Consider the following 17,356-nt stretch of genomic DNA (forward strand, 5'->3'; position numbering starts at 1 on the left):
GCCCACCAAACTGAAGCATGGGTGAAGATGTATCCCACTCCACCCAATAATAATAATAACATTAACATTTCATGTATATACTGCCCTTCAGTGAACAAAAGCATAGGGTCACAACTAGTTTTGTCACACCTGGCTCAGAACTGAGTCCCTATTCAATGGGACTGCCAAGCGTGCACAGCATTATAGCTTTAAAAAACTAGGGTCTAGCTCCCAATATCAATGTGAGTAAGAGGGTCCCAGCCCCAGATCTAGAAACTGAACATACAGCTAGGAATCAAATTGCTTCTTTGCAGCAAGGAAACAGGCTTTTCTTGTACACTTTGGGACATAATGTGTTGCCGAGCCCTTGACAACTAAATCACCATTCTAAATTGTAAGGAAGTCCAACTTCCTGTTCATAGGTGTAGAAAGGGAAATGCATCACGGTACGTAGCGTGTTAATTTCTTTTTGAACATTTTCAAGTCAACACTTTTTATTTAGAACTTCCATCCTGGGCTCCGATTCTCCTAACTACTTTTAGTATAATGATTTCTTCTTCCTAGTACGTAAGATTGGGAGGATCAGGATTTTGGAGGGTCAGGAGATAAGGGTTAGAGAAGCTCACACCCTGGAAATCTAGTTGGTCTTTAAGGTGCTACCGGACCCTGGATCTTGCTCTTCTAGTACAGACCAACAGGCCTACCCACCTAAGCTATCTAATTCAGGATGGTGAAAACCAAGGTGAATTATGAAGAGCTGCAGGAAAATTGCTCTATGTTGGGTGAGTAGGCAGCAATTTGGCAAATGAAGTTCTTCAATGGTGGTAGGTGACCAAAAAAAACAAGGTAAGCTGGTAGGGTTTGAACTAACAGCGGAAGAGATCGTGGGGCTGTAGTGCAAAGAGCTATGAAAAGGTTGGCTTAGTGAGTGGAAGCAGTGAAAAAGGCAAACTCCATGTTTAGAAAAGGGGTTGAAAATAAGATGTTCCTATAGAGAACTATGATGCAGCCTCGTTTGGAATACTTTGTGCAGTTCTGGTCACCGTATTTTAAAAGGCATATCTCCAGGGCTCATTTTGAGGGGGAACGTGCAGGAACGCAGTTCAGGCAGTTCCCCAAAGAGGTCACATGTCAGGTGGCCCTGCCCACCTGACCCTCGGCCATTTTGGGCCCGTTTCAGCCAGAATTGGGGGCGAAACAGCCCGGATCGGGCCTCTGATGTGTGGTAGATCACTCTCCCACTCAGGAGCAGCCCAATCCTGACCATTTTGGGCCCCTTTTTGCCATTTTGGGCCCAATTTCAGCCCTGAATGGCCAGGATTAGGTCCAAAACAGCCAGGATAGGTGATGTCAGGGTGTGTGGCATATACAAATCTATTATGCTAATGACACACTTCTGCTGATGGCAAGGGGTGTGGCATATGCTAATGAGTTCCTCCAGCTCTTTTTCTACAAAATGACCCCTGCATATCTCTGAGTTGGAAAAAGTACATAAAAGAGCAACCAAGAGGATCAAGAGTTTGGAGCCCCTTTTTTATGAGAAACATCTGGGACTTTTGAGTCCAGAAATGATGACTAAGGGAGGACACAGTAGAAGGTTATAAAACTACTCATGGGGTGGAGAAAATGAATAGAGCATTTTCCCCCTCTCACTCCCATAATAGAACGCAATGAAGTTGATGGGCAATTAGCACAGGTGAAACAATAGGAAATACTTGAGTCACAAAGCAGCTAAACTGGAATATTGATGGCCACAAGCACAGATATCAGTCCTGGAGTGCCTTATGTGCTAAGGAAATATTTGTGGGAGAGGCTTTGAGATCTGGCGTTGGGAATGCAGGGCGCAAAGGTGACACACTGTTTTCCTGACAGCAACAGCCATCCAATTTTGTTGGTGAAACATAGTGCAGGTTCATAGCTTCCACATTATATTCTCTTTCCCCCCTCTGTTCTTACAGCCCAGAAACAAATTCCTTGGTGACATGCGAAAAGGTACAAATTCTTTTTCTGTAGAGGGGAAACCAACTTTCCTCCCTTCCGATACAGATCAGTATGTCTCTTATAGGATGGCAGTTTGCCTTGGCAGCCAAGAAAATACAGGCTGGTGCTGTGTCTAAAGGCTAAAACACCCCTTCTGTACTTAGGTAAGATGCCTTTGTGTTTTAATGTGTTTTCTGTGCTTTTAACACTTGAATGTTATCTTCTTGTAGTTTGCTCTTATGTCTTAATTGTAATGGCCTTTGGCCCTATACAATAAATTTTACTATATGAGTATGTCAAGTAAAGCAAAGCATAGTAAATGTGTCTCTGTGTAATGAAAAAGTGTTTATAGCCAATTATATCCCAGTAATTTAAAATTAATTTGGGAAACATTGGATTTATCCTTATTAGATTGATACATTCTATAAAATTCATGTTATCACCAAAACTGATTTATCTATTTGAAAATAATCTAGTATGTATTTCTGAGGGGAAAAAATCTCAGAATGGCATAATATATTTAACAAATTTATTTAGCAAAAAAAGAGAGAGAGAAAGAGAGAGGCCAAGACAAGCTTGGCATGAAGTCCAGAGGGAATGGAATGAAGACAGTTTGGCAATTCCAAATATTCCCTTATATTACTCAGAGCAACATGACTAAACTGGTCAACTTCATGGCTTGATGATAAAGACTGAACTCACCACAAAATGGAAACGAATCTTTTTGACAACCTTTCAGAGAAGCTGGTTCATTTTTTAAAAAATGGAGAGACAGAAATATTGAAATAAGTGTTATAGTGACTGTATTTCAGAAACTTGGAATAAATTTAACAAAAATTATCACCATGGGTTTCCCATTAACATTAGTTTTAAGAAAACCAGCTCCTGGGGCAGGCTGAAAAGAAGTAGATTGTGATTGCTGGAAAAAGGCTTAGATAGATACTACGACCAGTTTACAAACGGAGAAATAATACAATTCAGCAGAGTATTTTAGCAAAGTAATAGAGGTATTCTGGTGTTTCAGTTTCTTCAAAAAAAGCTTACTTACTGCCAAAATTCATAAATGTGAGCTTTGGAGGGACTTGATACCCTTTGAGTTATTTCTCACTTTCTTGTCACTCTCACGAACCACGATCCACGAACTTTCACGGACTTGCCTCTGTTCGCGGGGTTTAAGCACGGAAAGGGGCATTTCGCCCCAGCCAGCTTGAATTAGCTGCTTGTCGGGGAGATCCCCGACAAATAGCCGATTGGGGGGTTTAAATGCCCTTTTCTGTGCTGCTTCACAGCAGCAGGGAAAAGAGCATTTCACCCTTGCAGGGTTGGATCAGCTGCTTGTTGGGAATCTCCTGGACAAGCAGCTGATCAGAGGGTTTAAATGGCCCTTTCCCCCCATCAACTTCCATGGACTTGCCCCTGTTTGCGAACCAGTTCATGGGGTTTAAATACCCCTTTTTTTGCTGCTGTGAATATGCCGAACTTACTGGTCAATGTTTATATCACCCGTTACGCTGACAACAGTAGCTCGGCATCTGCCTGGAAATAACTGAGTGATTACGTGGATAAGCTCTTGAATAAATTGCCCGGGGCGACCCTTCTTTAGCGGGGGATTTTAACTCTAGACTGGGGTCTAATAGTGAACAACTGGGTAGTTTTTTGAGCTGGGGTGATGATGCGGACTACATGCCTTTTCCTTTTTTAGATGCAAGACACTCTAAAGATTCAGTTATAAACCAGACCGGCCACTATTTGGCAGATCTTTGCGTGATATTTAATTTATGCATAATGAATGGGTACTCGGAATATGACCCATTTGGTCAATATACCTGTTTCTTTACGCAGATGTAGTGTTGTAGACTATGTGATTACTTCAACAGATCTGAGAGATCATATTACTACGTTTGTGATAGGCGATCGTACAGAAAGTGACCACTCCCCTATGCGGCTGTCTTAGATCATTCTATGTCGTAGATAGGCTTCCTATACTTAGTTCTGAAAATACCGATTTTCTAGCACACAAAAGGATAAAATGGCCATCAACCATCTCAGCACAGATTCAACAGTGGATATAGGGGTACAATAAAATCATAAGTTATCCAATGCTAACTCTTTAGCTGAGGCGCTTTCTGCCTTTAATTGCATTATGGATAAGCTTAGTGACTTTGCTCAACCACCTAGTTGCAAACGGGTGAAAAGCCCGATTACCCCATGGTTCGACACTGACTGCCATTTAGCAAAAAAAAGGCTGTGTCAATTATTTCAGCAAATGCGGATTGGCATTTTACCATAGATTCCCTCTGTTTATTATGACATGAAAAGGGAATGCCAATGGTTGTTAGCCCAAAAGAAACATGCCTATTCTATGGAGAATTGGTTCCAACTTTTCCAAGCAATTAAAAATAACAATAATAATGCCTTTTGGTCCCTGGTTTCTGGGTTTGAAAGCCAGTTTGGCAATTCTAATGCTAGTTTAATCCCTTTCCAGGATTAGGTCTCCTACTATACTAATCTATTTAATAACCCTTCCCCAATGGAACTGTCTAACGATAAGTTAATATCTTTAGCAGGGCTTTTTTTCTGGGAAAAGATGTGGTTGAACTCAGTGGTGGAACTCAGGACCACACAATGATGTCACTTTTGGGTCAGCTGGAACAAGGGGGGAGTTTTTTAAAGTTTAAATCACCCTTGGCGAAAATGGTCACATGGCCGGTGGCCCCGTTCCTGATCTCCAGACAGAGGGGAGTTACAATCTAAACTCCCCTCTGTCTGGGATTGGGGCGGGGCCACTGACCATGTGACCATTTTCAAGAGGTGCCGGAACTCCGTTCTACCACATTCCTGCTGAAAAAAAGCCCTGGTCTTTAGACATGCCAGAGTGGCCCCCTGTCTGTCATGAGGAAATACATGATCATATTATCTTAAAGCGGGTAAAGCTTTGGGCCCTGACAGCCTCCCCGCTGAACTTATGAAGAATAACATTGATTGGTGGTCACATTCTGTTGCACACCTTTTGACGTTAATTGATAAATTTGGTACCTTACCAGAACCTTGGCTAAATTCAAGTCATTCCAATTTTTAAAAAAGGCGACCCCAAAAAGTTAGAGAACTATAGACCCATTAGTCTTTTGTCTATCCTAGGGAAACTTTATGCCAAGCATCTCCTTAGGAAACTATCTGAGTGGATGGCTCTTCACAACCTGCCAGGGAAAGAGCAAATAGGATTTGTAGCAATTCATTCTACCTTAGACCACTGTGTCACGCTATCCTTTTTCGCCGAAAAATACCTCCAATATCTGAAAGGCAGGTTATATGCTGCTTTCATTGATCTACGTAGGGCCTTTGACTCAACTGGCAGGCAGATTTTGTGGAGCAAACTACATTTGGGCCTTGACCAACGGCTTTTGTTTTTGCTCTGTCAACTACATCTTGCTAATACCTGCCAGGTTAGACTTGATAGCAGAGGCTCATTAACTCAAAAAAAATCCCCGTGACAAAGGGCATAAAATAAGGCTGCATCTTAGCCCCTTTCTTGCTTAATTTATTTCTCTCAGACCTTCCTTCTCAGTTGGTAAAACCAGATGGTCATGCCCCCAAACTAAATTCTGACTCGGTCCCTATCTTACTATATGCGGACGACGCAGTAGTTCTTTCCTTGACTAAGGTAGGATTAAAGCGCTCCCTATCAGCATTTATCTCATTCTGTAGTCAGAATTCTTTAGCTATTAACTTTGACAAAACTAAAATCATGGCATTTTCTAAATGATCGAAGCGATCTGTTTGGAAAATTGATGGAAGAGAAATCTAACAGGTTAAGTCCTTCAGATATTTGGGGGGTCCTTTTTCATTATAACTTAAAGTGGGCTTTCCATCGATAGCATTCCCTTACCTTGGCTAAGAACAAGATAATACGTTTTTACCATTATAATTTCACCATTTTCACCATAACAATCCATTTTTATCATCAAAAGGGCAACCAATATGTCCCAGCTGCCCTTCGGATCTTTCGAGCTACAGTGTTCTCTTGGTTGTTATATGGGGTACCTGTATGGATCCAGGACTTTAACCAAAAGATTGAACGAGTTAACGCAATCTTTTTGCACCGCTTGTTTGGTATCCCCAATTCGGTAGGCTACTCTGTTCTGTGTGCTGAGTTGGGCCTACATACCATAGAATCCAGTGCTTGCATTGCTACCATTGAATATAGTTACATCTTTATTACCGGCCTCCCCCAAATAGCCTTATTGCCTCTATAAGGGCCGACTCGTTTGTCTCTTAATGGTCCCAATCAATATCTGAAAAAATCAATACTCTGGGTATTGATTGAGATTCTCTGGCTAATTCCAGTGAAACTCATATACTCCGAATAATTCGCACAAGAAGTTGGGACATTGATTCGTGGATGATAAATGCTGGAGCAGAGGGAATTTGCTCCCCCTGGTTTTTAGGTCTTTCCTTTCCATATAATGCTATTTCTCAACTCTAGCAATTCCTTCTCAACGCAGAGCTTTCACGCTGGCCAGACTTAATATATTTCCCTCAGCCGTGGTCACTGGCAGATATAAGGGTATTCCTCATGAGGCAAGATTCTACAGGTGTCGCCACCATGAACCTGACTCCATTCAGCATATACTTTTATACTGCCTGCTGTTTACCCAGCTGCGCTCACGACTGATTAGCCCTCTTTTTCAAACCCTTAAGATAGCGACTACTAGAGGTGTGGAATTCTTGTTAGCAGACAGATCTCCTTAAATTGCTGAACAGGTGGCAAAGTTTCTGGCAAATGTGCTGCGGGTGAAAGAAAAGGAAAAACTTGGAGGAGGGGGGAAGCAGGAGGGAGAGGGTTTACTGTGGTTCCTATGATTATTGTTGGATTCCTGGAGGGAAAGTTTACTGTCGTTCTTTTTTTAAAATTGCTTCCTCGACGCTTTTATTATGCCAATAAAGGTTACTGGAACTATTGGATTAATTATGTTGAATCAATAGCTAGTAAACTCTGGGTTCCTGCTTTGTATATTGTTACTGCTGCTAGATTAGAACAGGCTAGGTTATCAGAGATAAATGACTCCAGCAGAACGGTAATTTGTGGATAAAGTTTTGTTTGAATGTGAAGTTATCAGCTCTTCAAAACACACACACACACACACACACAAAGACTTTCCTTGTATGAATTTAATTTGGCAAGACATTGCAAATCATATGGAACATACATTGTAGACTTATTTGGTTATGTATAATTAATTTCAAATAAAGCTATAAAAATAAAAAAAGCAATAACTACCTTACTATCAACAAATCTCAAAAGTTACATTCTTGAGCAAGGGTGATGACTGGACAACCTCAGACTTCTCTGGAAGAGGCAAATGGTTTAGATACTTCCAATTTGTGTTTAGGCCTGGTTATGAGACTGAAACAGCCTTAGTTGTCCTGGTGGATGACCTATACTAGACAAGTGCAGCTCTGTTTTTTCTCCTGGAACTATCAACCAGGCTTTCAACCGGGCACTGAAACTTTTTGCAGACTGGTAGTGGAAATTACCAATTGTGGGGGAAAACAGAAGGGATAAAAGGGTAGGAATCTCTCTCTCACCCCCACCCCATCTTTCAGGATGCTATTGGCTCTTAGGTTCTTGAGTAGGCCAGCTTCCCCATCCCTTCTTTTCATCTCTCTCTGTATAAACAGCCAGCCAGTTTGGTAGTGGTTTAGAGTGGCAGGACTCTAACTGGAGGACCAGTTTGATTCCCCACTCCTCCACTTGAAGCCAGCTGGGTGACCTGAGGTCAATCACAGCTCTCTCTGAGCTCTCTCAGCCCCACCCACCTCACAGGGTGATTGTTGTGGGGATACACTTTGTAAACCGCTTTGGGCATTAAGTTGTCCTGAAGGGCGTTATATAAATTGAATGTTGTTGTTGTTAGCGTTCCGTGGCTCCTGGATGATAACAAGAATATTCAGTCTCCATCTTGAGCACTAGAAGAGAGCATCTCTTTTTAATTAGAAAACCATATTTTTCTAAAGAAGAAGCCTCCTGGCTGTTACCTTGTTTCGCCTGATACTCATTCAGCTGTTAACCTTGCTTTTGAAGAGAATAACTGGACATTAGTATAGTCCATCCTCAGTACTGTCCATCAGACATCCATTGCTTTTCATAATGAAATGAAACTTATACTGCTGTGTTAACATTTATTTATAGAAAATTTGTGGTTCTGCTGGATTGCTTTCCGGCCCCTGAAGAAGTGGACACTTTATGAAACAAGCAGAATATTTCTTGCCGGCTGCTTGTAGGGGGGGGGGGCGGCCCTCTTCGGGGTTCCCATTTCCTTGTTACTCCACCTAAAAGAAAGAAGGGGAAGCAGTTACAAGAATCTACAATTTGGTTCACGCATTGGACTCACCTGTTCCTCACTCCTTGTGAATGGAAAGGAGGGAGAGAGATGGCGTTTCCTGGCAGTTTCTTACTGTCTCCGAATTGGATGACAGTCCTCTTTATTTCTCAGTGTCTTCAGAACTTGGCAGTACGTTGACTATCCAAGAAAGCACGGGATTCATATAATTGGGACTTTGTATTGTTGCTCTGAGAGACTACTTGTATTTATGCGGTCTGTGTACACAATGATATTGACACATTGATATGAGAGGATTGAATGACTATATGAGTGTATATAAATTGAATTTTTGTAAGTATTGGAATCCAATTTAGTGAGTAATTTGCAGATAAGTTATGTTGGATAATCATGGCTCATTTCGAGGGGGAATGCACAGGAATGCAGTTCTGGCAGTTCCCCAAAGAGGTCACATGTCAGGTGGCCCCATCCACCTGACTTTCGGCCATTTTGGGCCCGTTTCAGCCTGGATTGGGGCCGAAATGGCCCGGATCGGGCCTCTGACTGATGGCGGATCACTCTCCTGTTCAACAGCAGCCCAATCCTGACCATTTTGAGCCCCTTTTTGGCCATTTTCAGTCCCTTTTTGCCATTTTGGGCCCAATTTCAGTCCTGAATGGCCAGGATTGGGTCCGAAACAGCCAGGATAGGTGATGTCAGGGGGTGTGGCATATGCAAATCAGTTATGCTAATGACACATTTCTGGTGATGCCAAGGGGCATGGCATATGCTAATGAGTTATGCTAATGAGTTCCTCCAGCTCTTTTTCTACAAAATGACCCCTGTGGATAATTAATTGATTTTGTTCCTGGGACTGTATATGGTTCACGTTACTGTTTAAATCCCTCAGGGACACCTCTGTTTGTGTTGTGATCCATTGCTTTCAGGGCAGCAGCATTAACAGTTACAGTCAGCACTGCCGATATGCTTCTGGGAAACATGATCATCCATCTTGATGGGAAGGCAGGATAAAGATCCAGCTTTGTGTACCGGGGCCAGTCAAGGATGGACACTAGAGGGCAGCATTGGAAAGCACAATTCTTGTTCCCAGTTTGTCTGTCTGTAGTAGAAGAGCAGGATTTGGGTATCAGAGGAGCAAAATTCACCCGAATAATACTTCTTCCTGATGATCATCTAGTCTGACCCTTTTGCAGGTGATTGCAAACACTTCCCAGGTTTTTTCTTTCAAACCGATCCTTTATTGTACCTTATTATTTCTGACTGCTTGAGCTGAGTCAAAGAAATCTGCATGCCCCAGTACTTAGTGGGTGGAAACTTTCACAAAATAAATGCAAACTGCCTCCTCCGGACACACACGTTCACGCAATTTTCTGATACTGTAGAAATCATGTAGTCATGAAAATTGTTTGGGCGTTATGCGGCCTGTCCGCGCGGGGAACATGAATAGCCAATATGCCATAAAACACTGATATGTTTGCTCTTTTAACAAAATAGGCAAGCCATACAAGAATATTTCTGTTGAGGGCTCCTTCGTGTGCTGTCTGAAGCATCAGGGCTTCCAAGCCACCTTGAACCGTTCGCTGTCTTTTTGTTGGGGGAATCAATTACTTGTCACTGCAGCTGCAAACCGCAGCTGGGAGTCTTGGTTTTAAAAATAACCGAGGCTTGCTATGAGAGGTTTGAAAATGTAACGGCAAAATTTGCCTATGGATTTCTCATTGCCTCAAACTGATCTCTGCTTTCTGAAGAGGGTAAGTTAACAGAATGACCTTAAGCAGAGTTTTACCCTTTAAAACCCACTGGTTTCAATCAGCTTAGAAGATTGGTTGTTGTGGGTTTTCCGGGCTGTATTGCCGTGGTCTTGGCATTGTAGTTCCTGACGTTTCGCCAGCAGCTGGGGCTGGCATCTTCAGAGGTGTAGCACCAAAAGACAGAGATCTCTCAGTGTCTGTCTTTTGGTGCTACACCTCTGAAGATGCCAGTCCCAGCTGCTGGCGAAACGTCAGGAACTACAATGCCAAGACCACGGCGATACAGCCCAGAAAATCCACAACAACCATCGTTCTCCGGCCGTGAAAGCCTTCGACAATACAGCTTAGAAGAATGTCTCTCTGCTTAGGATTACCCAGTCAGTCCTTGCAAGTGAAACCTGCTCTGATTCCTGCAGATCCCCCAAACCAAGAAAACCACCCATTGGTGAACTAAACTTGTAAAACACCTTTCATTTCTTTAACATACCCGTGGTGTTAAATGTACATCAGCACGGGTTTAGCAGGCATTCAAAGAACTATATGTTGTATTGGGTTGTAGCCTATCGGTTGGGCAAGAGCCTTCCTCCGCGCAAGAGACACTTGCTTCAGAGGAAGGCTTTGGGCAACGGATGCTAACCCTAAACCCCACTCTTTGCTTCTACTGTACAAGTGGATAAACTGCTGGTTCGAAGCGTTTGAATAGGAAGGTGCCTCTTGTGAGGGAGGGCTCAGGCTGTCTTCCCTGAATTTTTCTCTGGATTTCAGAATTCTGAATGATCCAGCCTGGCTTCGGAAGCAGAATCAGTGCATTAGAAAAATACCCCATTGTTTCATATTTTTTAAAAATCTGAATTTTATATAGAATGTTAACCATGCTCCAATTTCCCACAGCATTCAGTTCCTTCCATAGTTTGACTCCTGCCCAGTTTGTAATGCACAAGAATGCATTAATTTAAAACCCTGACTTAAAAAAAAATGTCAAGATTCTGTTTTATCAAAGCTCAGGGGGGCATGCAAGCATCTATAAAATCCTTTGTGCAAGGTTCTTTATGCCATGGTGCATACCCACAAAACAAGAATGGAACCATGTGTGTGTGTGGGGGGGGGGAGTCTCCTCTTATTCCAACCTGCCGTGTAAACTGGTCTAACATCAACTAAAGACTTATTAACCTTCTGTTGATTTTTGCTGATGCTTTCTTACGATAGCTGCTGTCAACAATCCCGCGAACTGGAGCTCCTGAGGCTTCTCCTCTGGGCTCAGGTTTCGGGGCACCACCTATAGTTCCATATCATCATTACAAAGTTTCCGTTACTAGAAGGAGGACAAGGGAGGGAAAGAGGAGCAGGCAGGAGCTTAGGCGAGGGCAGAGTTTAAGGTGAGCTCTTCCACCAACTATTTGCTGGAAGCTAGAAGGTGGATGTTGCCAAAACATTGCATGGATAGAGTTGCCCTGACAATCTCAAACATTGTGGGCGTGTCCCCCCAGGAATTGCACACATTTCCAGCGAGCTATACGAGACACTTGGGATGTCCCCATGCAAAGATATTTTTAGCCTGTGCTAAAAGAAGGTGCAGCATAGCATGGGAATTCCCTATACTGTAGATAGCGCCGGATGCCTTCCGTATAAGCTCTGTCTGCAGATAGGGTGATGTCCACCAGAGCTGCACAGGCCAAAGTGCATAATTACCTGGAAGTAAATCCCATTCTGTTCAATGGTGATTATTTGGAAGCAAGTCCCTACTTCCTTACAGGTGCTTATTTCAAAATAAGTGAGGACAGGATCATGTCACAAGAAAGACACGAAGACTTGAGAAAGGCCAACTCTTGTTTTCTTTCTAGAACAATTTCTTTAGCGCAGGCTTTGCCATTTTTTACTAACGCAATCCTAGGCAGACTCACCCCACTCTAAATCAACTGATTACTACCTTGGGTATAGAACGGAGTAACTCTCTTTAGGATTACATCGTTAAACCCCCAAAGCCTCCAACCTTGACTATACAAATTTGCATTTTCACAAATATCTGTTTCTCTGTGTACCTAATGCAACCACTACAAGTCATGATTAAGTTTCTATTGCAATTTCTCTGCTTTGTGATCATCAAAAAAGCGAATGGAAGATCTATGGCTGACTTTGACGCTGGAGCAGTTGGGCCTGCTCTGTGTGGAAACCCTTCAAGCACTTTGCACGCTGGGAAGCAGCGTACCCTTAGAAACGTTCATGAAACGTACAGATTGCCCGTGGCTGAACAGCCTGCCCTTTTTTATCCCTTCCTTAATTTTTATTCTTTTTCGCTTCTGCCATAAAATGACACGAACAGTTACAACAGAACGGTAAAGTAAGTCTATAAGATTTGTTCCCACATACAATAGCTATAAAAATCAAATTCAAAACCACCATCAATCCCAAGAATTAAATATTCCTGAGAGGGGAGCGAGGGTCAGAGGTGAAACAGTTCTCATAAAAGATCATGAAAAGTTGATCATAACAAAAGCCCTGCTTTGAGTTCTTTAAGGTCGAAGCATAATATAATTCATCCCACTGAGTCTTAATGTATTCATACCTCTGTTTTGAATTGCTGCTATATGCCAATAAAGGCTAACTTGAACTTGAACAAAAGCTACTTTTTACTGCTTTGAAGGAACTACTGAGGATCAATTGGGCCAACTTCAGACTGGGAGAGGGGGGAGATTTGTAAGTATGACGGAGGCAGCTTGTAGCTCAGCTCTTCAAAGCCTGCCCAGGGTTTTTGATTTTATGAAGTATTAACACTGGGGAACTTTGAAAAAAACTTGATTCCTCCTCTGCAGTCCGGACTCTCCTCCCGCTTTGGAGTTCCATCCAAGAGGCTTTGGATTCTGTCTTCGATTGGAGGCGCAAGAGGGCTCCAGTTGGCGGGCCCCAGTGTAGAATCGTGCTGGAACTTGGGGGCACTTGCTGAGTAGATGGGTCTAGATTCAGGAGGGCAAAAGCGTTCTTCACTCTGTCAGGAATTGGTCTGTGTTGCTAGTGATTGACTCGGAAAGGGGATGAGACGTGTTCATGGAGGACATAAATCGAATGTTATTATTATATTATTATATCAGCCCCAATGAAGAGTTCTGGGGAGCCGAAAAGCTTGCACAATGTTTTGTGTCCAGTTGGGTCGGCCCCAATGAAAGGTATGCTATGGATGTCGCTCCTGTTTGTAGATTGAAAAGTCCCCCAACGGCAAGGAGCTGCTATGATTGAAGGGAAGCTCCATACATGCAGGCAGCAAAACTCTGACTGCCAGCCAGCACAGAGGGAAGGCTCCGTTGCTCTGTCTGTTGGCCCTCTAGGGCAACTGGAGCAATTTGGCTGCTGTGTGAAACAGGAGGCCGGGCAAGAGAGTGTGAGGAAAGGGCCGTCAAGGCACAGCCGACCTCTGGCCACCCCTGCTGGGGCTCTCAAGGCAACAGACTTGGGGGGGGGGTTTGCCATTGTCTGCCTCTGCAGTGCCTCTGGGCTTCCCGGGTGGTCTCCCACCTGAGTACCAAACAGGGCGCGCCCTGCTTAGCTCTTTTGACCGGGCAGGGCAGGGCGGGTTTTGGCCACCCAGGCCCACACAGGCCAGCGGTCTAACCCAGCAGGGCGCCTTCTCTGTGCCAGGGGCCCGCACCGGAGAGCGCTGGCACAGCAGGGCATTGGCCAAGCTCTGCAGAGAAGCAGGGAGGCGCGCCTCCTCCTCCGGCTCAGCCCACCTCCCGGGGGTGGCTGGAGATCTCCCGGAATGAGCGCTGATCTCCGGCTCAGGTGTCCGACGAGGGAATCTGGTGGGGCTTGAAGGCGCCCCCGGACCCGCCTCTCGCTCTCCCGAGGCCCCGAGGAAAGGCTGCTGCGGAGCTCGGGGAGGCCCCGCCCCTCCCCAAAACTCCAGGAATCCCCCAGGCCGGAGGTGGCAACCCCGCGGAGCGCGCCGGCTTAGCGCGGCGCCGCGGCTCCCCCCCCTCCGGCGCCGCTTCCTGGCCCGAGCGCGGCCGGCCGCCCCTTCCCGAGCCGGGCTGATGTCACAGGGGCGGGGAGGGTCCCGCGGCCGGCCAGCCTCCGCTCCGCGCCGCACGCGGACCAGCTCCCACGCGAGTCGGGCACGCCGCCGCGCCGCAGCCGCAGCCGGAGCCGGAGCGGAGCGGGGCAAGCGGGCAGCAGCTGGGCGAGGAGCCGGCGCGCGGTGAGTGAGCGCCGCGCTAGGCAGGGCTGCCGGCGGGCGAGCGGGCGGGGAGCGCAGCCGAGGCGGCTCCGGAGGGGACCTCCCGCGGCAGGGAGCGCGCCGGACCCGCCGCCCGGGCCGAGCCGGGCGCCCGCCTGCCCGTTCCGTGGTTCCCGGCACCGCGCTGCGGCCGCCGCCTGGCGGGGCTCCGGCGCCTCGGCCGCGCTGGGCGAGCGTCGGGTCGGGTCGTGCGCGCCTGGGCGGGAGCGCGAAGGGTTAAGCGCGGCCGCCCTGGGCTCCCCTCCCGGCTCCTGCCTGCCCTTCCTTCGCCGGGTCGGGGCCGCGGCCGCCCTGCGGCATCTCCCCTTTCCCCGCCCGCCCGGGACCCCCGTGAAAGCGGGCGGCGCCGCAGCCAAGGGAGACGCAAGTCGGGGTTGCGCGCCCGGCGGCTGGCGGACTTTGCCTTGGAGGTAGGGTTGCCAGCTCCAAGTTGGGAAATTCCTGGAGATCTGGGGGGGAAAACCTGGAGAAAGTGGGTTTGGGGAGGGAAAAGACCTTGGCACGGCATAATTTCATACAGCCCCCCCCCCTCCTCCAAGTAGCCCTTTTCTCCAGGTGAACTGATCTCTGTGGCCTGGAGACCAGTTGTAATTCCGGGAGATCTCCAGCCACTACCTGGAGGCTGGCAACTCTACTTGGAGAGGTCCGGGGCGAGAGGGCGGCTGGTGGAGCGGTGGCCGCGAGAGAGCCGGAGGCGGCTCTCAGGGGTCCTCCGCCTTGGCGCCTTTGGGGGCTTCCAGACGGGAAGGCAGGCGGCGTCTTCCCAGCTGCGGTGGCCGCTCGGAAGGCATCCCTGCGGATCTTCAGCGCCGCTTGTTGAGGGTCCTTGGAAACAAGCGGGGCCGGTTTCAAGCACCCCCTTTGGGGACCTCAGGAGTGAGGCTTAAACGTTTTGTGGAAGTTCTCATCCTTATTGTCAAAATTGCTGCCTTTTTAAAAGAAAGTTTGCCCCATTCTGAAAAAAATAACCGAGACAGAGCTAGAGTATAGAAGCAGAATGCCTTTCATGGTAAAAGTCTGTCGAACAATACTACCATATTTATACAGTATGTTCAAAAGCACTTTATGTTCAGAAATGGTGACGACAGCCCTGCAGGGTAGGTCAGTATTATTTTCTGCAGAGAGAAGGAAGATAATTTGCCAAAGACTGTCTAGTCAGTTCTGAGCAGAGGTGACGCCTAGTCCTGGATCTTCCTGGATCGTAGGCCTGTCTTAATCACGAAGCTACGCTAGTTCTCTGTTATCTTGTGTTTGGTTAATATAGCATGTGTGGGAGCGATTTGATAAAACTGCCAGCCAAACAAGTTTAGCTTGTTGGATTGTATTTAATTGCATCAACCTGTCGGTTGTTGGAATTGCTTTCCTCAGTCAAATACCCATTAATATTAGCAGGATAGGTCCTGATAGCTACTTTCTACCTCAGCAGTTGTAATGATAGAAGATTGTGGGTGACGCTGTTGATTTTAAAAAAGAAGAAAAACAGCTTGGAAAGTTGCATATTTATACCTCATGTTCATTGATGTATTTTAGCTCAGGTTGTTGCGGGAGGCCTTGCCGTAGCTGATAAGCAGGTTTGGATCTGCTCCATTCCTGGGAGGGAGATTTTGGGGGATCCAGTGTAAGCCAACAGAAGAAGGAAGCTGCTTGGCCCATCAAGGTCTACTCTGACCGGCAGCAGCTTTCCCAAGTCAGGGGTAAAGGGCTTTCCCATCACTGACTACGCCTTTTGTGGGGAGATTCCAGAGATCGAACTCGGGACCTTCCACATGCCGAGCAGATGCTCAGCCAGTGAGCCATAGCCTTCTCCCCTGAGGATTCCTGATGCATAAAAGGAAGAATGTAAATTCTGTAACTTTAAAAAATAAGTGCATAGTTCTAAAAGCACCGAACTTTAATCTATGGAGATACATTAAAGAGGGAAGCTTTGGATTTAGTTCTTTGAATCATATCCTTTAGATGCATAGCTTAGTGTCATAAATTTGTTAGGCTTTGTTTGCAGGCTTAAATGTACGGAAGTCTTATTGTATGAGGCTTAAATTCTTTTGTGGCTTTTGGTTTTCTGCTCTCAGCTCTCACATTTTTTTTTTTATCCTGGAGAATGAAAAAGAAACTTTATCTGACCACTAAGAACACATTAGATTCAAAAAATGAGTCCATCCACGAATAAGACAAGTACAGTATGGTGTTTTATACTAATCTTTAGTTCCACAACAACATAAATTTTTATGAAGATTGAGATGCGGTAGAATAATCTGGGTTTGTGAGCATTTTAGAAGTCAATAAAAATGATTTTTTTTAAATTGTCATCTGTTCAGTTTTTAAGAATCGAAATGTACGGCAGGTCTTTGGTAGCCTACGAGTGTGTGACTAGGGTCAGCTCCCTAAACCGCTATTTTGGAGAGTGTTGAAATGAGCTAGGTGTTCCTACCAGTATGATGCTTGTAGAAGGATGTAGTCGTAGGTTGGAAGAATCAGCAGGATTCTCAGCCTCAGTAAGATTGCCAAGTAGAGCTACTTGTTTTAGGAACTTCTGAGAATGAAACATCTCACTTGAAGATTTAGGAATGTGTGTTGACTTGTATGCGATTGGCATCCGACGGGTGGAAGATTTTGGTAGTTTTCATGGAAATGCATTAGTGTCTCTGGAGTTCACGTCTTGTACAAAAATGACAATTTCACTAAACAAATCATCCTACAAGTGCATAGACGCTGTGAGTAAATTGGGATGCTTAAGACTCTGTGATCAGCAGTTCTTATGCCCTGGTCTGGGGCACAAAGGGAGTGTATGTGAGTGCCGCTTGTGGACTGGCGTTGTTTGGCATGGACATGGGACATGGGAGGAGGGGGTTAAGTCTTATGCACCAAGGTTTGCACCACTGGTCAAGTGTTGCCTCCTCTGACTGGCAGAGGCTGTCCTGGGTCTTAGTCAGAGAAAAGTCTTTTTCGATACTTGCTGAGATGTTTTAACTGACGACACCGAGGACTGAACCAGGGATCTTCGGCATGCAAAGCAGGTGACCCCTGCCCTGTTGGACTGCAAGGCACTGTCATTCATCCTGGCCTGGTAGGTAGCTGCG

The 17,356-nt window shown here is 45.7% G+C and overlaps 1 protein-coding gene across 1 annotated transcript in view; it reads left to right on the top strand.

The window, feature by feature from the left end:
• The first annotated feature begins 14,181 nt into the window (after positions 1 to 14,181).
• Positions 14,182 to 17,356, top strand: part of CALCRL (calcitonin receptor like receptor) — a 101,507-nt gene continuing 98,332 nt past the window's right edge. The window contains exon 1 of the mRNA XM_054970988.1: positions 14,182 to 14,240. The gene's annotated coding sequence lies outside the window, so the exon portion shown is untranslated. The remainder of the gene's footprint in view (positions 14,241 to 17,356) is intronic.

Source organism: Eublepharis macularius, chromosome 2, assembly GCF_028583425.1.
Source record: "Eublepharis macularius isolate TG4126 chromosome 2, MPM_Emac_v1.0, whole genome shotgun sequence".
NCBI lineage: Eukaryota > Metazoa > Chordata > Lepidosauria > Squamata > Eublepharidae > Eublepharis > Eublepharis macularius.